Below are 19,977 nucleotides of genomic sequence, written 5' to 3'. Positions count from 1 at the left end.
ATGAAATAGATGAAATTAGCAAAACATCTAAGTATGCACTTTCATCATAGAAACACTGCTTTAATCTCAGCAAAGAGGATGTTTATGCTAGCTATGCCTCCAACCACTTTTCATCTTATTAGCTCAGATGGAAATTTTTGAAAGCGAGATCTGAAAAGGGCTCTCACAGAAAGACGACAAAACACTGCACATCAAAAGAAGCGAAACGACAACTTATTTGACGAATCATCCAGGTAACAGCTTGCAACCGCGCAGAGTTTCTAAGAGAACGTGGTTTGCATACAAAGCATACGCATTTTCAGTCATAATTATTCAAAGAGTATATTTTCTCCAGGGTATGGTCGACATTGTCTGTTTGAGGCAAATTCATCTTTGTGACAGGTGACAACGGAGTCTCCTAAACTTTTTTGATTTGTGTGATATTTTGATGAATTTCCAGACATTTCTGGCAGAGGTTACAGGTGACACTCTCTTGCATCAGAGGAAATGTGCAGCAAGTGCTGCATCTATTCAAACATTTGCTTTTACAGAAATTTATGATATGTATGTATCATTCTGATAGTAAATCTAGATCCTTTCATTTATTCTTGTCACCCAGCGAACTATTTTTCATGCCAGCAACTGTATATCTCAAAACTTAATCTTTCCTTCACATTTGTCATTCTTTTTAATAAGAATAACACATCCACGTTGTCAGTTTGACAGAGAACCACATAGTATATATAGGGCTTGCAGGATGTGAGGTTTGAAAGGGAAAGTTAATATTCACAGATGAGGACACACTATTGTTCAAATTTGCAAATTCATCACAAGAGCACTCTGATAAGCTCTGCGAATATATATACGACTGAGATACAACAGGACCAATAATGGCTTCTTGGATTGGAAACTATAAAGGGAAAGAATGTATTTCAAATAACCTTTATCTTTCACTGTCAAAACTGAGACACAGTCAATCCTTTGAAGTGTAAAATTTCCCTTAGAGTGTAAACAACTCTCTCCCATCCATGACGTTTACCTCTCCTCTTTGTGCTCGCAATTTTCTACATGAATAAAGAAGCTGCTCCTTTCTCCCACTGGCTAGACCCTGACTGAAGTGCAATCTGTTATAATATCAACTCAAGCCCCCATTGGCAAGCATCATTAGCCTCCGCTCTTTTTTGCATATTTAGGGCTGGCACAATCCATGTGGCAATAGACAGCATTACAATTGATTCTGCACAGTACGGTGATTAGTGCTTGGAGTCTGATACTGCTCTTTACAGTGAATTTCTACTTTTATCTGACCATACAACCCCCCCAAACAATGCAATTATCCTAACAAAAGGATGCTGTCTACTCATTAATGTGGACTGAATCACCTCTTGATTTTCTCATAGCAAGGTTTTATCCTGTGTTTGTTTTTGACAATTCCTCATGAAAGATGGGTTATTCCTTTTAAACAATCTTGCAGGATGTACGTAAAGAAAGCTGTGACAGCATGTAAAAATGAAATGCCTCTCCCTCTGCCAGTCAGCTTAGTATCCTGATACTGCTGCTAGCTGTGCACCTGGCACTACACTATAGGTAGGGAGGCTGGCTTAAGATTTCACACACATCCCTGTCATGAAAGATTGAGCATGTGGGAGTCATTGAAATGTATTCATGCTCACAATGTAGAGGAAGCACGGGGCCACAGTAATGGTTGTCAGGGGCTGGTATGCCTCAGTGAACTGAAGACGACATTTTCTGTCTCACTGGCTGCAGGGATGTTTGAGTTATATAACCCTGCAGGAAGCCACAGATGAGAATGTCACATGTAAGCCCTAATAAAATGCTACATTTAGTAAGTGTGCCATGAAGAGCCTCGCATAGCACAAGTGATTAAATAAAAGCTATGTTTTTGTGTAGCCTGTATAAGGGGTTTGATTGTTTTATGTGGCACTACAAGGTAACATTTTGCTGCACTCTCTACTCGCCTTTGTTTGTGAAACTAAATCGATATGATGCTGCCAAGGATAAAAAAAAGAGAGAAACATCTGGGGATGTTTAGAAATTGGACATTCTTATTGTAAATGCCACTGGAAGCTTGGGAATGTTCTGACCTAAAGTGGTATATTTAGGGACTATAAAAGCCCATCTGAAGCCTGTTTTTTTTTCCCCCGACCAGCACAAACAGCCATGTTTGGCTGTGAGCAACACATCTTATCTTCTGTAGGATTCTACAATATCACCACTCGGGTTAGGGTGTCCTTTTCAGAGATGCAAATGTTGTGAATATGAGATGAATGTGATTCTGCACGCTCCAATTACAATAATGAGGTAGAAAAAGGCAAACAATGTCATTGGAAGGTTTTGCTGTGGAGTGCCGGATAAAGGAAATGGTCCGTCATCTCACTGACGGAGAGTCTTACGGTCGAGATGGATCTTGGTTAGGGAGGATTTCTTTGAGACACTTTTTTTTAATTCCAATGAGGATAATTACCATCATTTTACAATGTCCAGGGCAGAATTTCAGTGGGTCTGGTATTGGATGAAACAATGCATAGATGTAAGCTGACCTTGATCCATTTAAAACAGCGAGTCCCCTCTACAGCTCATACCTCAGGGGTCCTTGAGGTTAGATTTTGATTCACTTTTTCTGAATCAAGAGTCTAGTGATAGTATGCTATACAGCATGACCAAGTCAAGCAAGTCAATTAATCGATCAGTCAAATGACAAAAACTTAATTGACAGCAACTGTAATTATTGGTTGTTGAGACTTAACAGTTGGAAAATGACCTTTCCTTAGTCCCCTTTATGAACCAAACTATTAATAGATTAAACCAAATTTTTACTAAAGAGACAAATTGTGATGACCATAATCACTGGGTGCAGCCCAGACAGAGTTTGTATAATGCTGCATTAATGCAAAGTTGGCAGAGTGAGAAGAACCAGAAAACCTCAAGTTAGTCTAACTTGAACGTCACCAATTACAGTTCATAATTAATTATTAGTGGACAGAGCTTCCAGGTCTGTGAAGTGAAGCCAATGCGGATGTGTCAAAAATTTGCATTCTTTCTAATGGCTAGAAGGCGGTATCTTCATAGGCTGCAAAAAAGAAGTCCAATAGTATTTAGTCTTATGGAGAAATTACCCTTCTTCTCACTCTCACTTTACAGTATTTAGTCTTATGGAGAAATGACCCTACTTCTCACTTTTCAGTTATTTATTAGCTCAGCAGACAGTTTCCTAATGAGTTTATAGTCTCAATCGCTAGTTTCAAGCCTTCTTCCATACAGCATGATGTTCATTTTGCAAATTACGGTCCCATTTTCCCAGATTCTGTCACTGTTTATCTGTATTATGAGAACATGTGTGACCAGGCAAGCTGCTGTTGTTGCTACAATTGTTCCTGCAACATACAAGTCAAAACTGTGCAGTCAATGAGAGCAGCTTAACTCACAGTACATCACTGCTGCTGGCTCCGAAAAAACATCATGGCGAAGGCCATAATGCTGTGATGTCACGTTTTTCCAAAATGGTTTCCCCCCATTGCTGAAGAGTTTAAGTTAATTGACTATCTTATCCAAAATCTGAATATGGTGCTGTATCCTTACTAAGAGGTGCATAATTTGAAGGCAAGGTACATCTGCTGAAACCAAACCACTGAAAACAAGAGATAAAAGCTGACTTTTGTTCTTTAAGTAATGTGTTTTGTGTAACTTTGATGGGTTCTCCCTGTTACAGCAAAAACATTAATCTAATTGATCTAAAATGTTTCTACTTGGACATTATAAAAGTATAGGAACTCCTGAAATCCTAGTGAGAGATATTTTAATAAGCTATTTTCTCCAAAGTGTTATCTAGGGTGACCTACAGCCTATAAATCATATGAATTCATTCATTTGTCACAAGTAATGGTTCTGTAGTTGGCATGAGCTCCAACTCTCTTGCCATTTTGTGGTATTCTCTAAAACTTTTAGAGGGTAAAGTCCAAATGACATAAAACCACTGATGTGGACTTAAAAAGTAGTTTAACGGTGACACATTTCATATTTTGTTTTGCTCTGCACGCTTATCTCTTTGGATTGAAACTGATAAAGTGAAGCAAAGGTTAAAGTCCTGACAATCAACTTAAATATGTTGCTGTTTTTATCCACATTGGTTCAGCAGTTAAAGATCTGTTTCATTTTATTTACGCGGAGCCATCATCTCAACATGTCACACAAAAAAGTTTATTTTAAATCTAGTCTCTGCAGCCTGTGGAGGGGAACTGGAGTCGATTTCTGAATCTTCCTCTTATTCACTCTGCCTAAAACAGTCCAGAGATTAATTGCAATCATGAAGAACTCTCTCCCAGAGCAGAAACCAGAGAACTGCTGTGTGACTCAAACCTGTTATGCCATAAGGCCTAAAAAGCAGAGTTGCTCATTAGAGACTAAATTTAAAATGACTGCAAGAATACCAAGGGCAGTTTCTGGGAATGAGGGAATATTTATCTGATACAATAAAACCCAGAAACTTGCAGTGTCATATTAGACACAGAAAAATCACAGCACACAACAAAGCCGCCCCAAACTTTAAGAGATGATGTGCACAATGAACACGAAGCTAGATGGACACATTTCTGGTTGTATCCAGGCATTACAAGCTACAATTTAGTGTGTTGAGGTCATACCGATCCCACTCACATTGTCATTGTTCAAAATGCAGTGCAGAGATCAAATAAAAAAAAACAGCCTGCTCTGGGAGACTAAAAGGGCAAACAGCAGAAACTAAAGCTATATCTGAGGGCAGAGCTGAAGTGAGGCGATTCCCAGGTGAGAGGGCCACAATATGAAATCCATTAGCTTTCATACTACAGCTACTGCTGGAAACACACTTGACATGAAATGACCAGGTAACAAAGATCTGCAATGCAGCACATAATACTTTCAGGCTTTAAACTAAAGCACTGCAAGTCTCATAAGATTTAAAAAAAAAAAAAAATTCCACTGTGTAATCAGTGAATTTTAGCACCTGTGTATTTCTCAAGGTGCTTGTTTTAAAATCCTAAAGTTCTAAAACATTACAACCTCAAAATTATTGTGATGAATGCCAATAGCTATTTAGAGCGTTCCTTGTCTGCATCACTTTCGCTTGATCGTAACAATTAAAATGTCAAGAAATTAAACTGGAATTGAAACAGAAAGATGCAAAGTGAATGAATGAATGATGAATAAATTAATGAAAGAACACTGCCACTTAAATTCATTACTTTAATTTGTGAGAGTCTGCATCTGACATTTTTCATATCACAGCCAGTGATGCCATAATTACAGAGATGTTGTCATTACAGCACATTCACCGACGATTAAAGTGAAAGAGAGTGGAAATAAATTACCCTTCTCATCATTTCGATTGCGTCATGCGGAGTGAATGTATAACAGGGAAATCACAGGGAAAGGTGTAGCAATATTCAAAATGAGCGGACCAAAGTTAGTGTAGGTTTCAGAACGGTCCTTAAACCAACTTGTGCACAAAACTTTCCAACTGATGACTCCACTAAAGTGTCTAAAGAGAAGAACTATTGATTTGTGTTCACCATCCAAACAGATTTAAATCTTTAATTGGCTCAGTGGCATGTGGCCAAATGTAAATTAGACATCTGACTTGTGATTGTGTCAGGATGTTGATGAAAGGTTCCAACATTGGCTCCTGGCGGAAACTGCATTGTCTATGGTGAAAATAAATCTAATTACCGAAATTGAATTGTAGGTAGCGTGTGTGTGTGAGGGAGAGAGAGAGAGAGAGAGAGAGAGAGAGAGAGAGAGAGAGAGAGAGGAAGGGAGAGAGACCAAAATGCAATCTAATGCACTAATGCAAATCTAATGCCACTAAAAGCCAATTCATGGCTTATCTTGACTGTAATTTTTTAAAGTTTAAGTACAGAAAACACATTTGATCCAGTCTGGGGTTTTATATCGTCGTATATCGTCTAAATAATGGTTCCAAAAAAATATCCTACTCGCCCATGACTGACTGCTCTCATCTTGGCTTGTTTGTTGTGTTACTTCTGATCGGCTGAGCTAACTAAAGGCTGTTGACTCGCATATCCAAAATGCCACCCATGTGGCAGGAACAAGCCACTGCAGAATAGCAGCAAAAACACAGAAGAAGTAACAAAAATAGCTTCAGGCTATGATTTCGGAACAAACAACAATCAGTTACTTCTATTTGTAATTCAAAATGTGCACATTTAAAATGTGTGAGCACTTACGTGGCATATATTTAATAAGCAATGGATTTGGATTTGTGTATTTTTCTCATAATTAGCTGAAGCAATGTTTTAACACCACAGGATCACATCTCCAATGGTGAAGAGTGCCAACACTGCTTTACACCCTGCGTGGAGACAACACCTGTCGACAAACTGACAAGACACAACCGGCAAATAAATGTTACTGTGACACACTATTAAAGCACTTTACAAAACTAAGTGTTGTGTTGACATGAAAACAAGCAGACCCAGCCGCTCAGCCCATTTAATCAAACCCCAAACCCTCAGAGGCTTAATAAATGTCCCTGCCAAGTTTCATAAATGGGGGATCAATTATAATTGATTTCACAGTCTGATACATTTATTAAAGTGACATTCATTTATTCACGGGCTTACCTGTTTTGCCATCAGCCCCTGCTTGCAGTCGCTAAGAGAATGAGCTTACTACCCCATACTTTATTCAAAGTATCACTTTTTTTTTTTCGTAACACTGAAATAATTGCTACACCGCCAAGGCGGATTCAATACATACAGAGCAACCCTTCATTTCTCACACTGGTCAGCCGATGAGACGTCTCTATAATTTGTTAACTACATGATATGTACTATTGAGAGTGCAACAGGCAGACAAGAAAAGCAATTCCCTTAAGAGCAGAATAAATTAGTTCCAGGGTGCTACCCCCTGTCACATTACATGACATCCCTTGCAGACGAAACCTGCCAGTCAGCAGAGCAGGAGACCATCAGAGATGATCTCATTTCACCAACAAAGTTGGCAACATGCTGGGATGAGCCTTAAGTATAGGGCTCCTGCGTAGCCAACTGGGAGTCATTAGAGTCAACAAAGTGCCATAGGCCTACACGTAGCCCACTTAATTATCTGAATTAATGAATACCAGTTAATGACTATTTTTAAATGTTTGTCTACTTTATGTGACTACTTAAAGCTGAACTAGGACCCTTGCTATTTTTCCCATCAGATGATAATTCAGCCAAAAATCAACCTGCCAGCAGCTACTTTTCTGTGGCGGCAGACTTGATGAAGTAGCCGTCTGGATAAAATAACATAGAGTTAAGCCTCAATGACATATTTTCCAAGATAAATGGCACCCTTCAGGCCATGGTCACCCTATATGACAAACTGTACAGTGACATCCCTCTGCTCAACTGTCAGTCGGATAAAACCTGGCATCAGATCATCAGTGGTGACACACAGAACTTTCTTCATGCTTTCCCTGAAATAGAACTGACTGAAATTGGCCTAAAGTCAAATAAGTTCATTGCTGACACGCAGTTATCAAATTCACATTCTTTGTCCTGGCTGTGTAGCCTGTTGCAAATTCTATAGTGCTGTTTCTGCAACCCAGAAGGAGTGGATGTGCTTCTGCAGGTGTGTGACTGTATAATCATTGTTTGGCCAGCGCCAGATATTGCCAGGCTGTTGTATCTGATTGCCAACTGTGTGAAATCAAATGTACACATCCGGAAGTCAGGCTTTTTTATCCACACTGGTGCCTGTAATGTAATGTAATTATACACTGGGGATTTAACAAGTAAGTTCATGATAATAGTTGCCTTACTTTTGCAAAAAATACTACCTTAGAGTCTTGGAGGTAGATTCAAGCACCTTTTTACCAAACCAGAAAACACTGTGCGAGTTAGATGATGGATTTTCAATGTTGGAAATTAAATTTGAATCAGGTCTGCTGCACAAACATTGACTTCCATCGGAGATAAAAACCAAAATGACAAGAAGTTAATGAGGAAAAAGAATCAGCTTGAAATTCAAAAATGTCAAGCTACCCCTGTTTCCATTGTATCCCTTCTACATCATTATGTTTAACATTTGTCGTCAGATTTGCTTCTGAGAATCTCCAGTAGAAACAACCATCTGCTCCGACGTATTCTCACCTTGTACAAACTTTGTTATACAACATATGATCGCTTGATATATAAACAGTGTTTCCATGAAGCAAATTCAAATCAGTAACGACTACGCTCCTACAGATAAGCCTGCTATGCCAAAGATGGAAAACCGCGTTTTCTCATTATCAGAAAGTGAAGCAGAGCACGAGCTGATGCTTCAGTGATTTTCAGCTCAGTTTTTTTAGCTTGACAGTGTACCTTTCTTCGCTCTGCACATGGCAAGTTGTATTTTCTCTTTCTCCACATCCCCGAACAGAGTACACAAGACAACTGTGTAACAGATGGTTATTTCTCCCAGCGATTCTCTGACCTTTGAAAAGTAGACTTGTGACTGGAAGGACTACGGTTTGAATTCAGAAGCAGATTGCAAAGTGAATAAGAAATTGTCTCCACAAGTGCTGCCCAGGTGTTCATGAGAAAGACAATGGGCTTCAAACTCCACCGGCGGAGTTGCTCAAAGGAAGCGCAGTTTTGAATGTTTGTACCTAAGGCTGCACCGAATGATTATTTTTATTATAGATACCTCTCCCAATTATTTTCTCTAATATATAGTATGTAAGAAACCGGAGAAAAACATCCATTCCAGTTTCTTAGAGTCCAGGGTCATATCTGATTATTATTTACTTTTTTACTTTTGATGTCCATCATATTTATGGTGCTGAAAACATTTCCTTTGGAATTTCTGCTAAACAATTTCTTAAACAACTGACTAATCGTTGCAGCTCTATGTGCACCTCATTCAAATAATCCTTGATAATGAATGTAATCCAACACAACAAACAATTCCTCACACCCAAATGACAAATGTTTTTCAGGGTATTCCAATATGACTCATACTAGCATTTTGCTGATTTGGCTCCCCAAACAAAGACACACAAGATTACTTAAGAACAGATCGAGGTCATGGCCAATAAATTATAGTTAGGAAACCAAAACTACTTGCTTATGGTTAGGGAAAGACTGTCATGGTTAATTGAAACCACGCCTGTGAAGGAGACAGGACACCCAACCATCCACCACATCCTCCTCTCTTAATGGCAATCCACACCACTGGCATTTAGACAGTACATTTTAGACGTCCATCATTTGAACATTTGTCTCTGAAAACACATATACTATCAAATGTACAAATGTACGAGTCTATATCGACTGCAAGAGAAGAGCGTCATCAACTAATTCCATTAATCTGCTTCTAGTTTTTTAAGCATCTTGTGAAGTATGATATCAATAGGAAGTCACACAAATCTCCTATTTTTATCTCTCACTTTATATTATGAACATATCATTGCATTTACTACTTTCAGTTTTCTTCTTGTATACTTCTCATTGAGCCTTATTTCCTTTTCATTGAATTTCTTATACAATTCAGCTTTATAAAGAAAGCTTCTGAGGTCATATTTCTGAGGACATTGACGTTCAAACTGTTGGTCAGAGTTGATGTGGATTGAACAGATCGACCCTTCAATAGAGCTTTCACGACAATGCTGGTGTGAATTCTGAAAAAAATCTTGGAATAAACGACAACTGGAAAAATGTTGGCACTGAATGTTATACAGAAACGTCAGCGATTTTGGAGGTTTGCAGTAAAGCCCAATCTCAGTGTTCAGGTTTCTAAATGTGATAATCATCATACAGTATAAATAGATATGTATCTGAGACTATTCTGGTCTAGACAGGAAACATGACTTGCTGAAAACTGACATTTGTGTTGTGATATATATAGATTACTTCTGACATAACGGTTAAACTGAAAACACCAGCAGAGATTGAGTTCATGAAATCAGTGGGCTTCATCTCGTAGGTCTGGACTGTGCCATTTATGAACCTCTCACTCCTGTAAGGTTAATGGTGTGGGACGTTGCTCCGCTCTGTTGATTAATTAGAGCTGGACTGAGGTCAGTGCCTCCAACCTTTAGCTGGAACTATAGCTCATAACAAACAACTGTATTTACATGGGAGCTGTGAGTGGGCGGACAGCTCCAGAAAGACCTGAGCCAGATGAAAACCCTGCTGCCTCCAGATATAAATGTGATGAGTCACCAAAGAAAGAGACCAGTAAATTTGCCATGAATGTTTTTCCTTGTTGTTTCTATTAATACCTTGTTGACCTATATCAATGAAACTGCCTTGGAGTTCTCACTTTTAACAACAATTTCTAAGACCTTGCTCTGAGTAATAAGCCCTTGAAATTGTTGAAATCTAAAAGAAAACAAAATTAAATAATTAAATGCAACTTTGGCCAGACAGCAATGAAATGAAGTCTTGATGTTGTTATATGGCTGAAGGCATAAGAGAAGCATCATGTTTTATTCAGTTTCCATGCATGAACCTCACAGACTGAATTCCCTTGAAGTGACCAGAAGCAGGCCTGGAAAGCTCTGTCTTTGGGCTCCATCCTTTGGTCAATATGCATAACTGCAACAACAAATCTGCTTGTTGGGGTGTTTGTATGTATTGAGTAGCCTGGGTGGTGAACAGCAATGAATATCATCTGTTTCACGGTTGCTGCTTTTTCCTGCATTTTGTATTTCTTGTAAGCTTTTTGACATATTCATAGAAAAGATGGAGATTGAGAAATATCTATTTGTAATGAGAAGTTTCTTTATGCGAAACAAATTCCACACTCTTACACAGCCATACTTAGTCCTTCACACAATTCAGCCTGACACATTAACCAACCATTTTTGCACCCGGTGAACTGGCTGACAAGAAGTAATCTACAAACCATACAATATTTCAGCCGATTAGATCTCACACATCACTCCAAGGGACTTTTCATTTTCCAAATGAGTTATCCCGCCTGCACAAATGATGTAGCCGCATGACATCAAGTGTTAAATAAGCTTTGGACCAAGGCTATCCATTCTACTTTGTGGCTGCACAGTAATGTCTACTCCACCATAAAAATCTTATTTTCTATCCAATGCAGGTAAACGGTCTCCAGGGATATTCATGTGCTCATTTAACTTTCTAATAGAGGACTTTAAAGACATGCAGATGGCTCCTCACAAGGACCAGATAGGCATTTTCAAGTGCATCCTGGCATGAGAACAGTTGACTAAAAAATGCATGAGAAATGTGACGGTCGGTGGATGCGTGCTTTCCAGGAAAAATGCAAGTAGCTAGACAGCATTTTATATTTATTTTCTTCCACTGCTGGTGCAAGTATGATGTCATACATTGAGCATAATAACTGGTGTTAAATTGTTTGAATTGGATTATTTATCTGGTTATTATTAGACACCAATCTCCCAGATCTGTGTCAAATAATGCAGAGGAGACACAATTATGAACATCTGCACTGTTACTGAATACATGCAAAAACTTATGGACTGCCAGAATATTGTACTGTAGCTGTTTAAAGCAGCACTGTTTATTTCAGTGTGCCTCGAGTTCTGCACCAACAAATGTTACTCTTTCTACCAAAGATACCCTGAATACTATCCAAAACGTCAACTAGTCCTTGGAGCACAGTGGGAGACTCTTACTCATGCTTATAAACCCAGACAGAGCTGTCAGATGAGCAGAGGAATAACATTGATTGAATAGCTGTATGTGTGTGCACTGTCAATGTGGTGGGGAAAGGATAATACCTGCATTATAGAGGAATTTGGAAATTCAATAGCAAAATTTAATTTGCCTCACAAAACGGATGCAGCTGGTATTTTAACTGTAGATACAACAAACATGAATAAAATACAACAGATAATCCACTATAAAAATATATTAAGAATATCACAGAAAAATAAAGATAAAGCTTATTTGTGCCCAAAATGAGGGACTGAAAGTGAATGTGTGCATTTGTTCATCTATCATTTTTTGCTATTCTTTTATGGACAAATTGTAATGAGATTCCTCTTTGAGACACTGCCTCTAACTATGATATACTATATAATTCCATGCAGGTTCCGCACGCAGGTGCATCATCTGAGATCGATGTTAACAACTTATACAAGGTAAGTGTTGCCAAAGAGATAGCCACAACTGAGCTCAAGACACCCCTCTGTGTTTCTCAGAAGGAGCTAAAGCCAAGCGCTCTGGGTATTGCCTCTCTCTGTTTGAGCAGGGCAGCAACTTTTGGAACAAATGGTGGCATATCTCTGGTCCCCAGTGGATGAATGTAGAGGGTTTTCTTCACTTGGCTTTGAGCTACTTTGGCCTCATCAGGAAGAGCTAGTATTAGTTTGAACTGAATGTCACGCCTCAGCGGTGCAGTCCCTTTCCATGCAGCTGCAGCTGCAGCAGACTGTAATGCATGCAGGTGCTGCATTATTGCACCAAAGGGAGGTAGTCAAAAGTTTCCCCAACTGTAGGATTTTACACAAAAGCAATAAGCTGTGTGGTCAGATCATGGAGGCTCTGTGACTAAGTCATGCTGTTTTTCCTAACAGACAGTTGCTGGTTTAACCTTGTTTGCCTGGAACTGAAAATGAATGTTTCTCTGACATTTGACTTGACTTGTTTTATGATCGTGTTTTTACTTTTATTTTAACCATACATACATACATACATATTCACAATTACATATTTTGGAGTTTGAATGATCTTGCAGATATAAAGACATGAAGTTATAACTACTTTGTTGACATTAGTAATAGTGAAAGGTCCAGTGTGGTCCAACATTTATGAGGCTCCATTGGCAGAAATGGAATATGATATTCTTAGGAATGTTTTTATTAGTGTATAATCAACTGAAAATAAGAATCATTATGTTTTTTAAACCTTAGACTGAACCATATATATTATATATATTATATCCACAGATGCTGCAGGTCGCCTTCCATGGAACTGCCATTCCACAGTAGCCCACAAGGGACAAACACTGGCTCTTGATAGGGGTATTCATTACACTTCTAGATGCCACACTGGACCTTTAATATTTACTAATCTTAAACATCAATAGAAAAAACACGGTCTAACATCATTGTCTGTGTTTGTCAGTCAGTTGCAGTTATGCAGTAGTGGTGGTGCCCTTTTACATTCAGACTATAGATTGCATCTTTAAATCATATAACACGTGACTGATAGTTATAGCACAGCTGCAGTGCTATAAGACCACCCGATACCACACACACACACACACACACACACACACACACACACACACACACACACACACACACACACACTATCCCTCCAAACCCACAATCAAATTTCACTCAACATCTGCAAAGCATTCCCAGCAGGCCTGAAATGTCCATTAGCCTGGGGAAATCTATAAGATTGGCTCACCTCACTAGTTTTAGTTTTGTTCTAAAGTTTCAGTGTGTTGTTTTCTATCAGCCGGTGAGTGGTAGCCCAGCACCTCTAACAAAGCAGCCTGCTCCACTTAAATCCCTCTGTTTTTGCCCACGTAAACCATAAATCATCCATGGTTCGTTATGACAGTTCCGGCTACGCTCCACCACATTACTTTGGGAAAACATTACAGTTACATGTCCAGATATCCCAAATCCTAAAATTGCTATTCGGTTTTATTTGTTTCGTTTCTGCTCAATGCCTCAGTTGATGCAATCATGGTTTTAATCGTGGTTGGTTGCTTGGTTGGTTGGTTGGAAGAGTGAGTGAATGATTGAGTGTGTGTAAGTGTGCATGCTGTAGCCAATTCAGATTTTTGTTTGTCACATTCTGAGAAGCAGAGCAGCTCTCGAGACACCGATCATTTTGATTTTATGGTTGTTTTATGTCTTGTTCTACACTGTTTCAATGTCCTTCAATTTCAGAGTTTAGAACAAATACTCTATGACTGAATGAATGAGTACTCATTTTAAGCAAGAATACTGAATACCGACTGCTGCTGATACTACAAGCACTTAAAGGCTTGTAGACTGAACTCCTGTTGTTTAGTGGTATCTAGTGGTGCGGTTGAAGACTGTAACTCCCTTGCTTCACCCTCCCCTTCCACATTTGGTTTTTCCCTCCTGGGCTACAGTAGAAACATGACGGTTCAGATTGGCAGACTCCAATGAAGAAGAGATAGATAAAAACAGCTCATTCTTAAGTAAGGAAAACAAAACTATTCTTATTTTCAGGTGATTATACATTAATGAAAACAGGAATGAAACTATGAATATTATATTCAATTTCTACAAATAGAACCTCTTAAATGTTACACACTGGACCTGAATATGAAATGCATGTGTGCCAAATCCCGCCTGAGGGGGGCAGTCTAGTGACAGTTCAAAAACTGAAAGTATTAGTAGTATAGGGGAGAGTGGGGTAAATTGAGCCAAAGGGTAAGTTGAGCCACCCCTTGTTGCTAGGAAATGGTAAAAAAACATTGATCATGGGGATCAGGGAGTAGGTATCCTATGCTCAACAAGCCACAAGACCAATTGTTTTGGACATGCTATATTAACACAACAGTTAGGTTTACACTCATTCTGTTTGTTTGAAGGGATGCACAACATCCTGAAATATATGCAGATATATTAGTTAGCAACAAAACTATGATTGCCTTGATGTAGTGATCCTAAATATGAAAAATGGCTCATCTTACCCCACTTTCCCCTACTGTAAGTCGTGCTGGCATCCATCTGTTAAAATCAAAATTTAAACCTACAATTATTAATTGACCAATAAACATCTGTCTGAATCAGTACAGTACATCTCATCATATATGACAGTGACCCATATATTCAGTTATAATTTCCCATTATTTTGCTTCTGAAATAAAACTCCCGTCATATGCAATGCCTGAACTAAACTGTTTGAAGTCAGAAAACAAACCAAACCGACAACAATACAAGCTAGTAGTTAACTGCACTTTATGATTCATGATGATGGATCGCACCACACGCAACATCCGATTGTCGGGGAGACACCAGTGGTGCCTGCACAGCCTTGGCTGAACAATCTGCCAACAATGCATTTCTGCATTCCTTCACAGGGTTCCACAAAACCTGTTAACAACTTCACAAAATGTCACAAAATACATTATATGCAGTAACATAATGTAGCCTAGGTTCTGGGGGGAAAACTGGAGGAAGTGGACATGGCCTATTACAGCACATATAAACAATTCTCCCCTAGATTTCCGTTGCTTTCATATTGCTATGTAGTGTATGGTGCAGATGAAAATAGGACTAATTCTACAGCCTGGAAGTGCATAGTCAGCCAGTATTAGCTGCACATAAAGCCATCAGCATGAACGGCTAACATTTACCCCCGCAAGTCTCTGGCAAGAGAGACAGGAAGTATTATGTAGTTATTGTGCTGCAGCACAAAGGGTGTTGCTTAAGATTTTCCATAAAAGGAGCACATTGTTTATTTGCTTAACCTCTGGCACCTCTGCAGTTATTCCCCGTCTCTCCACAGAGCGGATTACTTTGTTTTAATCCAGCTCAGAGTGCCCCCGCACAGCACGCGATAGTCCTTCGTCATCATAACAGGCCAGGTATCGACACACAGGCCCCTGTTTACCTCCATAGGGCAGAGGGATTAGGAGCACAAGCTTTGATGTCAGATTCACAGACAGAAGTGGAGCAAAGCTAAAGCCTCTCAGGGTTATTATGATATCCAAGTCCATTTCTTTACCCCGACATTATGAGGCATCAGGAGAGCCAAAAAAGAAAAGAAGAAAGGAAAACTGCAGAAGACTTCCTTTTATCTTATATTAAAATTTTATTCATTTTATTATGTTTTATCTTATTCATGGGATGGTGTGTTTATAAGAGTCCATCAGCAGCTTTTATGATCCTTAAAGAAATGTCCATTGTGTCTACTAAACACCTAATGATGGCAATGTTGTCTCTTTCCCCATTAGCACTTCAGTAAATGCTGCTCCATTATTCATAGTTATACTGCTGCAGTCAGATTTCATCTATCTATTGCCCTTCTAATTGCTTAGAAGAAATACAAAGGATGTGTTGCTTGGTATACGTTGGTACTGAGTTTTACAGCAGTACTACTACTGAGGGTCAGTGTTTTTTGATTATCTCTTAATTTCCCTCTTGGCCTGCGGCAGAAGCGAGTCCATCCTCTCAGCTCCTGGTTTTGGACTCTGTAAACACTGCCAATGTGTTTTCCTATTGACATAATCATGTTGAGTGGTGCTGATGCAGTGACATTTGCAGTAATAGGAGACTGATAATCCTCACACAATTGCCTCTCCACTTTTGCACTATAGGGGAGGCCATGGGGGACACACTGTGCTTCTGCAGAAAATCTGCTGCTTACCGACTGACCGTGAACATGATAGCCCAGCCCTCACTCTTTAACTCTTATTGCCCTGTAGAAAATGGGAGTCCTGCAGGATCAAACTGTCTGTGCTGACTTGGTGCATGGGGAGCAGGAGGCCAGGAAGAAATAAAAGCAGCAAGAGCTCTCTCAAGTGGTAAAAAAGAAAACTTCTCTCTGCTCAGCAATCAAGACTCTTTTTAAAAAAAAAAATCCCCTTAGATTTTTATCATCTAGGCAAATAACTATACTGTATAAGGTTTTTAATTGCCTTTTTTAAAACCTTGCAGTAATTTGTCCAGATCAGATTTTCTTCTCACTGCTAAATCAAGTCTCGGAATGGCCGTAGAATATAGAATTGCAGCAGTACAGCAGTAGTAGTTTAAATTAGGCACTTAAAACCTGCAGCATTAGTCAGGCAGGTGTCATTACAGCTTATGATTTTCTTACAAGATGAGTCTTTAAAGTGTCAGACTCACACACCCTGCTGCATACATATACACTGTGCAGTTTTTATATGACTGTGAATTGTGACAATGTTTGGGTTTTAGTCATTTGAAGATGTCACCTCAGGACTGGGGCCTTTGATGAACCATTTTTACTTTTTCTATGTGGGTGGAGGATATCATTTCCCCACATCCACTTACTGTCACAGACTGTAGGACAACCAGTATAGAAGCAAGTTTGTAAGACTGTTGACAGATGAGAATATGTGTAATTTTGTGTTTTGTCAATTTTGCATGTTGTGTTTATGGCAGCTTCTGTGAAGGTATCTTCAGACTGACTTCTGCCTTACCTTAACTATAGTTATAGAAAATTAACTGCACTCCACATTAAAAGCAATTCCCTTGCCTCAAGCCTTATTGTGAATAAATATGCTACCTCTTTCAAAATGTATGCATTGTTAACATATGGCGCAACATCTATTTCTTACCCACTCCATTATTTGTTCTTCCAGGCAACTGACCAAACAGTGTGTTAGACTGCAAATCCAAATTTTTTACTCAGCAGTTACCTCTTCATAACAGTAGCTGGGTCAGTATACAAAACACACAGCCCACATCCATAAGTCAGTCACATCTCTACTGTCTGCATTACAAAGAATGGATGCACAGTGAATAATACATGCATAAAATACAGTACTGCTATTGTATCTTATACCCTACAGGCCTGAAACTTAGAAAACTTACATTTTCTGAATTTCTATGTTTGCGTTATACAATGTATAACAAAAATAATAAACCTAGAACTAAACCAGAAAAGAGCAAAAACCGAGCACCGTTTCTAACCAATGTGGTGTTTCAGCCACTTCAACATCAGATCTGCCTTGTCCTGTTAAAAGTCCCAAAAGCCAATACCTCCATGAGCTCTCTGTTGTTCCAGATCACTGGTAACAGTAATTGGAAACAACTGAAAAAAGCTTTGAGCTGGAACCATGTTCATCTGTGTGACTCACATTTGTTGGAGATACTCAAAGTTACTTACGTGAAAACTATGACAAGCCACAGTGTTTATATGTTTGGTACTGTTTTGCTCAATCTCACCTGTATTCATATCACTTACTCTGGCTGCTATCAGTTTCCCCTTGTGGCAATATCTGTTGTTCCCTACCGCTGTTATCTTCCATTTGTTACATGCAAGAAAACCTCTTTTTGAAACTGTTATTTTCTGCCTCTGTACCTGTGTCTGTTGCTGTGGAGATCTCCAAAGAGCCAAAACATCTTCATTTCGCCACTCTAGCTTAACTATCTGTTGTATGCACTGATTTTCTCCTGATTATGTGATGTTTTTCCAATCATCTGTCATCTATCTTTTAATTTTCATAATATTTATGTAATTTTTTGGCCAGATTTACAAGAACAAAATTCTCCAGATTATGATTGTAAATCCAAATTTGTTTCTAAATACCATGCCTGGTTTTTAACAAATGCTGGCCAAGATTAAAACAAAATGGTGGAGAAATGTCCCCACATTACCGCATATTATTTCTTTACATGAATCGAAACATGTACTGCACTGTGTGCTGTTTTGTAATTAAACACTGTGGTTTGCGCCATAGCTTAACTATGTGTACTGTCAAAACACTGTTGTATACACCAGAGATTTACTGTGTGTACTATTGGAAATACTACAGTTTACACATCAGTGGTAGCCAACTGTTTTCTTCAATCACAGCAACGTCTATTTGAGATCCCTCGTCACAGTATGAGATGTGAGCAGTTTAACCAAAGAGGGATTTTTCCTCCTCAGACTGTTTCATTTGAATAATCTTTTGATTCTGAGGAGATAAAGATATCTAGTATTTCACGGGGAGAAGAAGCAAAGATCAGAGAAAATTTTTCGCTGCACATAGTAATAATTAAACATATCTTTATCCAACCCTGAAAATTGTGTTATATACTACTAAATACTTTCATACAGTATATTTATCACGACAAATGCAATTATTTCCCCTGAAGATGTACTGTGTTTACTAGTTAAGTATTTTGGTCTCCACCATAGATCTATATATAACTGCTTTATTACAATCCAACAGTCACAATCACACACTAAATGTAGTCACACCATAGGCCTACTTACCTTAAAGCCTAAATGCAAAATGGCGGCAGAGAAACCTCTAGTGATAGTGACCTCTAATATTCCCATGCAGAAGAAGAGAAGAAGCTCACTCATTTCAACTTCCCGAACAGTGCTACTCTCCTCTTAGCATCAAAACAGATGTAACAGACTACCAGAGACCAATCACACTACTGTAGACCACTCAACCACACAGCATCAGAATACAAACGATGGTGACAATGTAAACCGCACTTTATGAAAAGAGATTGTGTTCATAATAATAACAAATTGTGCAACAAGACCAAACAGAAAACCCTCACAAACATCCACTCTGCAAACGTCGTCATACTGCATACAGAATATGTGACTTACCTTTAGAAGAGCTGCTGCAGTAACAAGACATCAAAGTGCATCAACCTCCGGGTCAGCTGTCACAGCAAAGGAGGGGAGCTGAGCCATTTCATCTGGACTGTCTCCTATAGCAGAATCTGCTTATAAAAAGGTTGTATTAAAAGCAAAGCAGTGTATAAAACCTGGTGATGGTGACTGTAAGAGCGATTCTCTTGATACTTAAGGAGGCAATGCAACAGCTCAGTAAGACAATATAATAACAGTAATAGTAATAAGACAGCATAGTTTTCCATTGTCTTATTCTGAAAGGCTAAAATGAATCAGGCTGCAATGAATAGCTGTGTCCTGGATGTCACTAAGTTCACATTGTCAAGGATGTGAACAAACAATATTGAAATCCTGCTGTTGATTATTAGGCTGAAACTGATGACTTGCTTCATTCAGTGCTTCCCTCCACACTGTCTGCAGTAAACTGCTGGTCCTGGTCTGAAGAGCCTTGTCTCATTTTTATCTGTGTGACCCAGCGTTGGAGGAGGTATTTATATCTTTTACCATAAAAAAGTAAGTTAAAATACCAAACCACACAATTGTGGTAGTATATCAGCAAAAAGTGAAAAGTACACAATGCAGAATAATGGCCCTATGACTGTATTATAAAGTTGGATTATCATTACTGATGCATTTCTTTGTCGGTCAACATAGAGCAAATTCTTCCTAACTCATGAACTGTTGAGGAGTTTTA

This window comes from Dicentrarchus labrax, unplaced genomic scaffold, assembly GCF_905237075.1.
Source record: "Dicentrarchus labrax unplaced genomic scaffold, dlabrax2021, whole genome shotgun sequence".
In the NCBI taxonomy this organism is placed as follows: Eukaryota; Metazoa; Chordata; class Actinopteri; family Moronidae; genus Dicentrarchus; species Dicentrarchus labrax.
This window is presented reverse-complemented; position numbering follows the sequence as displayed.